The sequence below is a fragment of the Parus major genome, chromosome 10, assembly GCF_001522545.3.
Source record: "Parus major isolate Abel chromosome 10, Parus_major1.1, whole genome shotgun sequence".
Taxonomy (NCBI): Eukaryota; Metazoa; Chordata; class Aves; order Passeriformes; family Paridae; genus Parus; species Parus major.
Window position 1 is genome coordinate 7,250,854 of NC_031779.1, and position 12,920 is coordinate 7,263,773.

At 40.1% G+C, this 12,920-nt stretch overlaps 1 protein-coding gene across 1 annotated transcript in view; it reads left to right on the top strand.

The window, feature by feature from the left end:
- PRTG (protogenin) overlaps positions 1 to 12,920 on the top strand; it is an 80,250-nt gene that overhangs the window by 49,946 nt on the left and 17,384 nt on the right. The gene's annotated exons all lie outside the window — the stretch shown is intronic.

The window sequence follows — 12,920 nt, forward strand, 5'->3', positions numbered from 1 at the left end:
CCTCCCTTCATGTCTTGGCTGCCTTCTGACAGCTTCACCTGCCTTTATTTAATAATCTCTCCTAGTTTCCCATCAGCCCTCATAGCCTTGGTGACAGTCACCTGTGTTGTCTATTGTGCCCTTGTGCAGGGCAGCTGACACACCCTGCCTGGAGCATCCTCTTTAGGCAGTTGTTCTTATTTCCACTTTTCTAATAGCACCTGTTCATCTGTCTGTGCTGAGAGCCCGTGCTGTGTCCTTCCAGCAGTCTGTGAGCATTCCCATGAGTTTCACAGGTGGCCGAGTGCTCCCTGTCCCATGTCCCACCCTGGGTACCTGGAGCACAAGGAAGGGAAGGGCCAGTTCCATGGGGCGCTCGGATGCTGATGGTTTAGGCTGAGGGCGATAACGATGTCCCTGCAGTCAGTGACAGAACTGAGCTGGAAATGCCCAGCTTGCCAGCTTTCATTCAGTCAATTAGATAACAGCTCCCCCTTGAGGGAAATGCCTTTGGTTAATAAACTCCTAGCACAGCTCTGGGGTCGGTGGAGTTTTTGGGTAGGTTTGAGGGTCAGTTTCACCAGGCTGTATAAAACAAAGCAGACTCGTGGTGGCTGTGCTGAGTCCTGAGCAGCTGCCAGGGCTCCCTCTGCTGCTTTGGGATGTAGTTTAGCTCTCAGAATTCATCCTAGAGCAACTCAGAGCACAATAAAGTAGCAAAAGCTGGCTCTTTTGGAAGAAACAGCCCACATTCCTTGTGTACCTGTCTGTGTGCTCGCACAGTTGTGACACTTGTGCTGGGGCACAGGGGAGGGGAGGGAAGGGGCAGTGGCAGGGCTGGGTGGCTGAAGGGGGAGGGGAGCAGGCTGGATTCTTTCAGCAGCAGCACAGCTAATGCTGCTTTCAAACTCTCATCGAGCTGCAGGCTCAACGGAGCATTTGTAAAACTGAATTGATGATGGGAAACCTTTTAATTGTACACAGGGAGATAGCTAGCTAAGAGTTAAGTAGCTGTGTGTTTATTTTACTTAAGCAATCAATCAGTCAGACTGCTTTCCACTTTCTAAGTGTTGTATAAACTTCATATGCAGAGGGTTTACATCAAGGTAATTTTCTTCTCCTTTTTTCAATCAAGATAGTGATATAGGTTGAATTTAAATCTTGAATGCATTAGAAAAGCTAACAAAAATAACTTTCATTATGAATGTATCCTACTCTTTTCCTCTGTATCCTTTCAGTCTGTTAATACAATGTTTGACATGTATTAAATGCTTGTTCTTCACGAAACTATTAAATAATACAGTAGGTATGGCAGAAGTTTTAAATTGTAACTTATCTGTGGTCAAACATCTGGACAACAGTAGCATTGCTTCCTATGAAAAGCAATTTTGCTTATTAGAAAAAAGTTAAACATTTTGAGGGAAAAATTTAAACCAGAACAAATTCCCACATATATAATTACGGAAAATACTTTACAGATATAAGAAATGTCCTTGAAGAAATAGACACAATGATTAAAATTGCTGCAGTTTCTGCAGAGGTATATTTTCTTTTCCATGCTGTTATTGTTATTCTGAGCATCCCTTGAAGTACAATAGTTTTTACCTGTAGTAAACACTACCTATATTAAAAACATTTAATGTCATAACCCATTTCCATGTAGGGAAAGTTACACTTTGGTCTTTATGAAATAACACAACATATAAAATAAATAGTTGAAGCTGTGTTGTCAGCCGGAAGTGCAAAAGATTTTCAAAAGTTTGAGGAAGCCTGAAACCTTTCAGGTTACTCCTCTTGTTTAGATGCTTCTTTGTGTGGACATTACACATCTTTGTAGAAGCACTCAGGCCACAGTTCACTGAGTAAAGGATTTGAGCTCCTGAGAATATGAGGTCCAAATTCAGATTGCACATGTTGACCTCTTTTACACCACCTGCAAGATTTGTCTGTGATGCTTTCAAGAGCTGATGTTTCAGAAACTTGGTCTTAATTAAATAGTCTTCAAATAAACCATTAACATCTATTTAACTAAAAGCAACAACATCATTAACTTGCACAGCTGCTGCCACTAATATAGACTGAGTAATCCTCCAGATAAATTATCTTAGAAGAGCAGAGTCTTGGCCTAGAAAGAGATGAACACGATGTCACTGAAATACTGTTTTGGGGGGAATCAATGTGGAGATGAAAAGTTATTATAATTTTTACAGAGAAGCAGGTTGTGTCCTGGCCTTCTAGATGGGTATTTTCAACAAATTTCAGCATAGTGAAAGCATTTAAAAATGGGTCTAAGTATGTAGTATATCAGGCTTCATTGCCTGGTGCCAAGCTGCCACTTACTGTGTTCTATAATAAATGTTTCTGTGCAAGTTCATATCACAAAACTCATTATTAACAGCTCCTGCCAGTGTGCCACTGAATATAACAGTGGCAAATATTAGAGCCGAGGATGTTGTAGGGTCCTGGATATTTCTATTGTCATTGCAAATGGAAATTTTCTTTAGGGCATGTTTTAGAAGTTTGGGATGTGCTGTATGAAAATGTAAAGGCTAAAAATAACACTGCTGTGCCAAACCATTAGGGAGGTGGTTCAGCATAATCTAGATGTAATTAAAATGAACACCCTTGTTAAATGTCAAAGATATGCAGCCAGTCAGAGACACTGAAGGGAATGAGGCCTCTAAGAAGATAGGGAGGGAAAAGTAAGAGGCATGTTCATGTATGGGAGAGATCCTGCAATGCATTTCACGGCTGAGGAAACAGAGCCCTGTGTCCTTGTGCCATCACACTTCAGGTGAAATTACCTGCTGAGCTGATGAACTCTTTACAAGTACTGTTAGCTGTCTTCTCTGCTTCCTGGTTTACTAACATGTGTAGTTCAAATATATTTAACATTATATGATGGATTTTCAATTAATAATTTAGATTAAAAGTTGAGTTTGTGGGGTTTTTTGGTTTTTTGTTGGTTGGTTAGTTTTTTACTTTTTTTAATGTGTCTTTCAGCAAATGAAGTATGAGAGCTATAATATTAGCAGTAAATGTATCAGTCTAACTGGCAGCTCATGTCAAATGGGTCAGTTTAGCAATTTCACTGTAAAATTTGTCAGCTGTCTAGGTTAGCTTGCCCCCCTTCCCCTGAATTCAACCAATGAGTGCCAAATTTTGATCCTCCTTAAGAGGCTGCTTTATTTACATCTGCAGACAGCCTGCATGATAATAGTTTAGTGTCCACACCACTGTGCATGCCCCCAAGCCTGTGGGCACGAGTGCAGGTGGGTGTCAGTCTGTCTGTCCTGCAGTGCCCCTTGGCTGCCTGGTGTCCCAGCAGAGAGGGAGCCCTGTGTGAGCAGAGCAGGGCCCGTGGCACCTGCAATAACAACATCCCGCTCAAGTTTGGGCCCTAATTATAGATGCAGCTGGATAGAGCCCATGCAGCCAATATTTGCCTGAAGAAAAATACAGTGGTGGTTTCCCCTCACATGTATTTTGTTTGTTTTCCTGTCACGATTGACTTGTTTGACACCTAACAAGTCAAATGTGTTTTATTGCAGCTCCTTGTTACCCTCTGAAGGAGGAAAGAGCCAGACTGAATTTTAGTTACCCTGCCTGAAACTTTTGCATCTTGCAGTCATGCTTGCAGCAGCACAGATCTTAAAGCTTGAGATCTGAGTCACCAGACCACAGATGTTTTTGCAATGAAACCGTGCACCTCCTACAAAGTCACTGTGGCGCAAGTAATGATAGATAGTGTTTTCATTTTGCTGCACAAAAGGGTCAAAATGGCACAGGGAGTCCATGACAGACCAGCAGAAAATGTTGGTTCTGAAAGAAAATTTATATCATAGCTCCAGGGGAAAGTTGGGGCGCAGTGAACAGATTGCCTTTGTCATTGTGTGCAAATGTGTTGTTTGTAAGGTGATGCTGGCTGTCAGGCAGTCAGTGCATGCATATGATAGAGCTTGGTACCTAAACAAATGTTAAACCAGATCTGGTAAAGGCTTATTGCATTGTGTTTAGGTGTATCTTCTGGAAGCATTCCTCTTAGCATGAAGGCCAGGCAAATTGTCTAAACTTTCTTCCTACCTGCAACCCTAAAATGTTTGTCTCCACTGGGGAAATCGTCTTTTCAGCTTTTTGCATCTTGCAGAAGAGACCTTTTATAGCATGCTCCTGTTTCCAGGTGTGTTTGTAGCAGCATTTGTGTGTGGATTGTTTCTTTCCCCTTTTCCTGAGCCTCTCTTATAATGTTTGATTCACTGACTGTGTTCTGTCACTTGTGCATGGCCCGCTGCTGTCTGGAAGGGAACCTGTTGTGTGGGGTGGCACATCCTGTTTGGATCACTGCGTGAATTCTCAGCGGACATGTGTGTGTTGGTAACTGGGGTAATTACAGCTCTGCTGGCTCCTTAGGACACTCTCTCCCTCCCCCCTCGCCCTCCCTTTCTTCTTCCAGAGATGGCCTCTCTACATAATTCCATTAAAGTGATTGTGCTTGGAGGGGTGGGCTGAGGGGCAGAGCTCTCATCTTTCAAAGCAGGACCAATGAGCTATGTGCTTTCCACTGGGCAGCAACAAAAGAAAAGGTCTCTCAGAAGAAAAGACGAGCACAAAAGATCAAAATTAGGTGTTTGTCCAGGCCTCTGGTATTGCTTTCAAGTTAGCTTTTGAGGGCTCACTTTGAAAACGGTGAGCCAGGCTAGTTAACATAAGGGTGCCTGCTGGTTTAGAGAGCGTTGTTAGAATAATATTGGAAGAGAGCTTTTTGCTTGTGCAATTTAAGAGTTCTCTGAAATGCAGGAGAAACACAGGGACCAATGTCAGACCTTACAGGCGTGGTGGGAATGTCCAACACCCGTGAGGAAATCGAGAATTAAAATCCTTGAGATTTGCTTCACTTACTTTAAAATAGATAATTCTTTAGGTAGTTCTTATTTCCGTGGGCTCCAAAAGGCCGAAATGCTGTGTGCTGGGAATTCACCCTGCCCTGCCAGCCCTCCCCCAGCAGTTTCTGTATGAAGCTGCTATTGCTGATGGTGGGCAGTGGGAGAGGTGATGTTTTTACTGCAAGGGGGTGTGAGGTGTTGTTTGTCCTGGGGCCCTCGGAGGGGACAGCACAAAGCTACAAAAGGGATACAGACCCTTTTCAGATTTAGACAAATAAGCGAGAGCCATCCAAAGCCGTGGAAAGCCAGACTGTTTAGCTGGATCAATTCACATGTGTCATATGTTCCAGTTTCTACTAAAATAAACTTTTACAATGTTGTACAAAGAACAAATTGCTTAGCTTCTACTTCAGTTATTTGGTTTGCAGAGGAAAACATGAGTATCACAGACAGTCTTTGTTCCATCTAAATGTTTAAAGTTACCTTTAAACTGAAAAAGAAGTCATGAGACATAAAATATTGTTGATTTGTAACTTCTCAAATGATTTTAATACGATATTAAAAGGTTGTTATTTAAAATTTGATCAATTCAATTGTGCAACCAATTGCAATTCCAACTCGTTTAAAAATTAAATATTATTTGAAGCTAGTACTAATGCTTAGAAATTGCATATACAGAGCTTCAACAAGTTTTTAAAAACTATAATACAATAGGGTTGCTTACATGTGTCTAATTTTTTAATGATGTGTATAAATAAGGTAAAAGGGCATTTTTAGAAAAGTGAAATAAAACCCAGTACTTAAAATCTGAGAGGGAATACCTGCTTTACAGAGGAACAGACCTGTATCATCCTCCTGCCTGCCAACTTTATGTTTCTGTTTGATGCGCTTCTCTCTGTCCTTTTCCTCTGGTACATTTGAAATGTATTTGCTTATTTTCCTAATAAGTTTCTGCTGTATTTACATTACTTTGCTTCAAAAGTACATTTTTAAGGATAGTATTTCTCAATGCTCTTCCTTTCCCACCCTTCCCCCTTAATAATTCCCCTGGACCTCTGTTGCTTGGAGCAGACTTTGGCGAGCCCCAGATTCGGTGTCAAAGGCCGTGACCCGATGTCAGAGCAGCCCATGCTGCTGGCCTCTTCTCTGAATAATTATCTGGAGTTTATTGTGTTGAAGGGATGGGCTTGGGGGCAGCACAGTCACCCTGGCAAACCAGACCAATGAGCTCTGCAGCCAGACCACTACCCAACAATGGGCCTGTAGGTTACACAAAAAATCCAGCAGCACAAAAGATTAAATTAAAAATGGACATTTGGGCACAGAAGTTTCCTCCTTAGAACAACTATTTTTTCAGCCTACTGTGGGTTTGATACTTTTAACTGAAAGGAAAAAAAGTATTATTTTAAATTTTTTATGCAAGCTAGAATAAAGTTGAAATATTTTTCTTATCTCCTTCCCCATCTGTTAGATTTGCCATACTGGCTGTAGCTTAGGAAGTTATTTCTAGGTTTTTAGTCACTGAACTTGGCTCAAAACATCAAGACACCAAACTCTATATTTTTTTTCTCTAGAAACTTAGTGCTGTACCAATTCTTTTAGAAAAAAAGAGCAAAGTCTCCAGTAGTTTAATTTCTATCAACATTTTCCTTTTAAATTCCTGAGAACAGGGATGTTCAAAACAGGAACAGAATCGTGTTCCAACAGTAAATGATAGTAAAATGTCCATTTTCTTTCATCTTCCCTATCTTTTCCTCCCCCCAAAGAGGACTTAAAATATCTGAAATCTAGATTGTGGGGTGCTGTCTCTTCTTATCAGGACTGAATGAAAGGCTGCTGGAGGTGGACTCACTGTTCTGGAGGGGTGGAAAAAAAAAGAAGTTCTTTCATGGTCTGACCTCGGATTCTTTCTTAATTTTATCTAGCCCTGACCTGTTGGCTCTGCTCTGGCTCCTTTCAAGGCCTTCAGAGCTTCACAAACATGCAGCAGCTGAAAGAAACAATGACAGGGCTTTTAGGGGTTGCAATATTACACTCTCTTGTAACCTTGGCTAAGTAGCCTGTAAACAGATGCTTTCTCTGAAGCATTTGCCAGAAAGCCAAAATTCTGGCTGTGTTGGATATCTGCAAACACTTTTTAACACTTTTGGTTTAGGACTCCTGATTTTGTATTCACTATAAACTTCAGCTGAATTAGCAGTAACCTGCAGTGTGTCTCATGCGTACAATATATAAAACTCACTGTTACAGGTTTTATACTTATCTTTAATGTAAATTTACCTAGAACAGAAGAATTGTATGAAGACAAATAATCAAAATCTGAATGGGATAAACTGATTTGAAGATAGTGTTAATATGCAATCAGGACATTTGTATTTCTCTGTATTCTTTTGAGAAGGGAGGATGGAATTATACATTGATAAGGATTTTTCATTGGCTGTGTTGTTAGTGTTATGCTTCTTTAGTCTTAGAGAGTTTTAATAATGCAATACATTATTGAAAATGGAATTTCTGTTAATGTGAATGTGGAATGACTTTATTTTCTTAGTAACTTTTTCTAAAAGCCTGGTCTGTGCAATCTTGGTAATTTAAGAATGAGGTAACTTCATTATAAAGTGCTTCACCAGCTGCAAAGTGATTAGAAGCACGTTTGTTTCTGTTTTCAGTTGTTTAACTGCAAATACAGGCATTGAATCTTTGATGCCTCCGGTTTTTCCAGCTGTGTCCATTGGAAGTGCATGAGGACACCGCCTGGCTGCCGTCAGGTATAACCCTACCAGATGGAATGAACCTCTCCCCCTGCCACCTTTAGCACTTGGGAATGGCTTCAAAGCACAGAACCTCCAGTTGCTTCTGCCTACCACTGTGTACTTATTTACTAGACCATTTATATTATCCCAGGCTTTCAAAACCAGGCTCTGAATGCTTCATCCGTGTGATGAACATGCTTTGAGCGTACTAAAATCTTAAGTGTTGGAAAAGGAAATGGGAGTATCTGAATATGAATATTTCTGACTGACAGCTGTTTTGTAGTTACAAGTTTTCCCTTCCTGAAAGAGAAATGGAAGATTTACATAAAAGCAAGGCTGATGGCAGGAGTAAAGAATACAGAATAATTTCAAGCTGGTGCAATAAAATGTAGATGTTCCAATGAAGTGTAGAGAAACAGAACTGCTAATAATTCAAATCTAAATTCTTTGTGATATTTTTGCAGTTTTTCACATCCAGGCAGATAAGCAGCTGTGGTTCTCCCTCCATGCTGGGAAATGAAATGAGTTGGAAGATCTGGGTGCACTGTAGTATTTTTCTTGAAAAATCTGTATCTGCTGTGACCCTCGTGTCTGCTTTCTGACACGCTAAATATAATCTCTAAGATTATATCTCAGGGATGTAGTAAGACAGTAAAATGCACCAATAACCATTGTCATCTGAATTCTTACTGAAATTCAGCTATTATAATGTATTATGTTTTTCCAAGCTACAATCCATGTTTTAAATTAGAGTTCTTTTTTTTTTTTTCCCCTCATACTTGCAGTATTTAACTTCGCTCTAGTTTTACTCTGAGGTGTAGAACCCATTCACAGACACAAAATGAAGACAAGGCTCCCCCATGTGTCTCTCTGCTGAAAGACCTTTTTGGTTGGATCTGTAGGACTCACTGCAAATTGTTCTGGGAGAGTGAATGACAGGATATGATATTCCAGAGGAATATCACCAGGGGACAGTGACCTACCTACAAAAACTGCCATAGGAAGACGAGGCTGATCTGACATAAATTACAAACCAGTGATTTTTGGGGCAGTATCTATTTTGATGTTTGAAGTTAATCAAAATAAGGCATAAACAGAAGACATAAGATACTTTTCCCTACTCTTATTTTATAGGAATATTGTTACCAGCAGCAACATTTGTGCCTCTGATGGAGCTGTTATTCATGTGTTCTTGATGCTGATAGGTTTTGCTTGCACAAAAAGGGTGTATGCAGCAGAGCCCTTGAACTGTGTGAAGCTACTCCAGTTTATCACTTCTACTCTGTGGTGTCTTTTAAGACAATCTCTGTGTGTTCCAGAGGCACTCTTGTAATAAAATTTATGAATCAGCTTTAGTGTGTTAGTATCAGCATCACTGCCACTCCCCTAATTTGTAAAAACAGTGTAGATTTTTTGTCCTTTCTACCAGCTGATTTAAGTAATAACAGTAAAAATGCCCATTAAAGACCTGTAGGTGCTGTGACAATTTTAAATAATCTAATACCAACAGCATAAACCCACGAAAATTATATTTAAAAGAAACAAATTAACTTTAAAAAATTCTGCGGTTGGTAAATAGGCTACAGAATTGTTCCTGTTCACCTTAGAACTGGGAACAAACCTTCAACCTCTACACAAATGCTGGCAATTGCAAGAGAATTAATTGAAACAATTCAGTGTTACCAGTTATTCAAAGGAATTTTAAAAATGCAGAGAAGAAATCTTGATGTGTGTTTTTTTTACTCAAGCTGAATTTATGTTAAGCAGGCTGAGTAAATCACTGCTTTGTTTCTGAAGAGCAGTGATTTTCTGTGGGGAAATGTCTTACTCCTGGGTCTGTTGTGAGCATGACTGTTCCCTCCAAGCCTCCTGTGCATGGATGCACTGGATTTGAGACTGCCAGTCCCCAGGTGGCCGTGCTCTCCCCAGTCTTTTATCAATGATTTGTGTGATTTATGTGTAAACCACTCCAGATACCTGTGCTGGTTAAAGATAAAGCTCCTGAAGTTTGTTTTCTCTCTATGGATATGTCTGGATTTGAGTGGTTGATCCAGCTGATGAACTGTGTGATCAAAGTGTTTGTGCCAGGTGTGCATTGGGATTGCCTCTGAGGACTAAATCATATCATCAGCCCATAAATCAAATATAAAATTGTAAAAAATATTCTAAACAAAGGCTACTTCAGACAAAAAATATTTCCCACTACCTCATAAAACAAATAGTGAGCAAATAAGTGTTGGAACTGAGGTGGGTCTTTGACAGAGCTTTGGTTACCATATTTGGGACATGGTGAAAAAAATTATCAACATGGATCTGCATCTTGGCAATGTTTTGAACTGGTCATTCCTTATGTTAGGTGTGCACTCTGTAAAGCAAGTTTCACATCAATTTCTGTTGCTGCTCAGTACACTGTCTTTAATGCTTTTCTAGTCTCCTTTTTAGATGACTGTAGCATTAGGCTTTCCTAGGCCAGCACATAACATATTCCTTCCTCCTCAGTTGCTATTTCAGTTATAGAAACCGGCAGATGGGTTTAACCATAGATGCCCTAATTTGTTACAGCTTAAAAATTCTGGCATTGCTTTTGGCTTGAACTGGTCCTGCTACCAATTAAACCATGACATGAAGTGGAAATAGCCTTGTTTCTCAGATGCTAGTGACTACCTGGGAGACTACATTTTATAAGGTTCTTCTATATAAAGATAATTCTGCTTGAAACTTCTTGTGTCATACAGGAGTAGGAAGAACAGCATTCAACATTGTGCTGCTTCTACCTGTAAAGTGTTAAGGATACTTAAAGTAAGATTTTAAAAACATATTTTTCTTAAAGACATTTGAAATTTTTTGTGGAAGTTAGATTCTTATGCCTTTCTTCCACATCCCATTATTCTTCCTTTTCTCCTCAATCAAGTGTTAATGAGGAATTCAGTTTAAAAAAAAAAATGCGGTGAGGATAAACAGACCTCACAGGCTCCTCATTCAGCTCAGCAGGGCACTGGAGCTCAGCTATCCCTCATTTCACAGTGAAGATGATCAGTTGTGGGTGAGCATTTCAAAGGGCAGGGAGTTTTTGAAGGTGCTCGGCAGGATGATGGATGGCCGTGCCTGTCGTGCTGTGTCCTGCGGAAATGGGGCCGGGCGGCTCGGGGGCTGCTCAGCTCCAGCCTCTGCTGGGAATGGCTGGGACAGGGCACCTCTTTAATAAAAACCTCCAAAGTGTGCTCCTGGCGAGCTGTTCAAGGTGTCCTGGTGACCTCTGCCTTAAATTTTGGTTTTGTTTTTGAATACTGGGGTTGGGCGCTAACGTGTGCGTTCCTACCGTGGGTTAACAGGGCTGGGGAAGTGTTTGCTCCTGCTTTTCTGAGATGCATCCTCTAATATTCCTCAGCAAGCACTGTGACTTGATTTTGGTGTATTCAAATCACTTGGGACTTTTGAAAGATTTTTACCATTTATCCCTTTGGATATCCTTTTTTGGACCATGTTCTTAAATTCACCTTGCATTTTAACAACTTTTTAAAAATATTTCAATTTTTTATGGATGACATCTTACTCTTTTTCTGAATTTTCAATATTAGAATTCCATATATTCTTTTATCACATGCTTAAGATTATTCTGTGTGTTTGTAACCATCTCCTTTTTTTCTGATTTGTAATTTGTTGCACTGATATCATCTGTGGTAAAAGTGCTATTGTAGAGTAAAAAAAATCTTTGAAGCAAATGAGAATTTTGCTCTAGTTTAAAAAAAATGGGTCGTTGTTTTATTTCCCTTCTACATTTTGTTATTTACATTGTCTGTTTGTGATGTTAAAGTCTTCAAAAAATGGGAATGGCCTCATCTTGCCTATTCTACCATTAAGGTCAATCACATCAAAGAAGTACTTCAAATATAATAATCCAAATATAGGAGCCCTTTTGATTTTGGTAAAATAACCTTCCAAAGGTAAACATAAAATACATAGAGATGTTAACTCTACCCAGTGATATCTCATTTACAGCTGATATGGGTAACTACAGCACAAAAAGAGTGTCTATTTCAAACTAGATACTAAGATTTTATAAAGGGCATTATTAGGAAATTACCCTGCCATCTCTACAGAAACATCCAATCATTTTGTTCAGATGGTGTTGCTGGTGCTGTGACTGCAGAGGGAGCCAACGACCTGATGGAAACAACATTCCTATTCCTGGTTGAGAAATGTCAGGACTTTGTGTTCCTGTTTATTGCATGAGAGGCCACATCAAATCTCAGCTAAAAGGAGAAAGAGAAGAGCTTATTTTGATAATATTACAGTATCTTAGGGTAGGGAAAAAGGACATGAACAAGATCAGCACAGTTATATAACATCTGAACCTTCCGAAAATCTTAAAGAAATAGTTTTGTGTTATTAGAAGAGGAGAATATCCCAGTACCTGTATCAGTACTGGGGTGAAGTTTAGCTCCTATAAATTGGTAGCAAACTCTGCCACCCTGCAGCTCACTGGTGCCTGTCCTGTGGGTGCCCCACGCCATCACCACTTAGAGAGCTCCAGGCCCCTTCCTAACTCATTTCTCTGTAGTAATTTTTCACTTGGACTGAGGCCAGCAGAACACAGAAGCAGCAAACTGAGATGTGGCCACCCAAAGTGAGGGCAGAGAAAGGGTATGGGGAGATCCTTCCAGCCTGGAATGGTGGCCCTCTAGGAGTGCCAGAGGCAGCTTTTAAGAAAACATATGGAGGCAGAATTTCCTTGCCAAAGCATTATTAACAATCCCTGTTGTTTCACAGTTTATCTCCTTCAAAGCCTGGAGCCCAAACATTTCCCATTTCTTTGCTGGGTGCTGTCTTGCCATTGCTTTGACTGTCCTGCTTCTATGCAGCTTGTGTATCCAGAAACAAACAGTGGGCTCTGTGGACCTCCTGCTGTTTGTTTTAACAAATCTTTATTATAGGTCTGAACACACTCCCAATATGCTGACTTGTACTATTAAATCTAGCTCTGCAGCTGTGAAGGTGTGGCTTTGTTACAGATAGAAATATGGTATTTGTCCTACTCCCATTGATTCTGCTACAAATCTTTGCTTTAGATTATTTAAGTGAGATTGGGAGATAACTGTTTCTGAGCAAAGAATTGGAGGAATTCTCAGGGCTGGAGAAAAGACAGGCTTCCAGGCATCCAGCCTGTCCATCAGTCTACTGCTTGTAGCAAACAAGTTTTGAAACAAACTTTCTGGAGCATCAATTTGTCTCACTATCTGTGGAAGTTCAAATATCCTTTTCTTTCAATTTTTTTTTTTTTCTTGAGCTTAATTATTCCTTTGCTCTT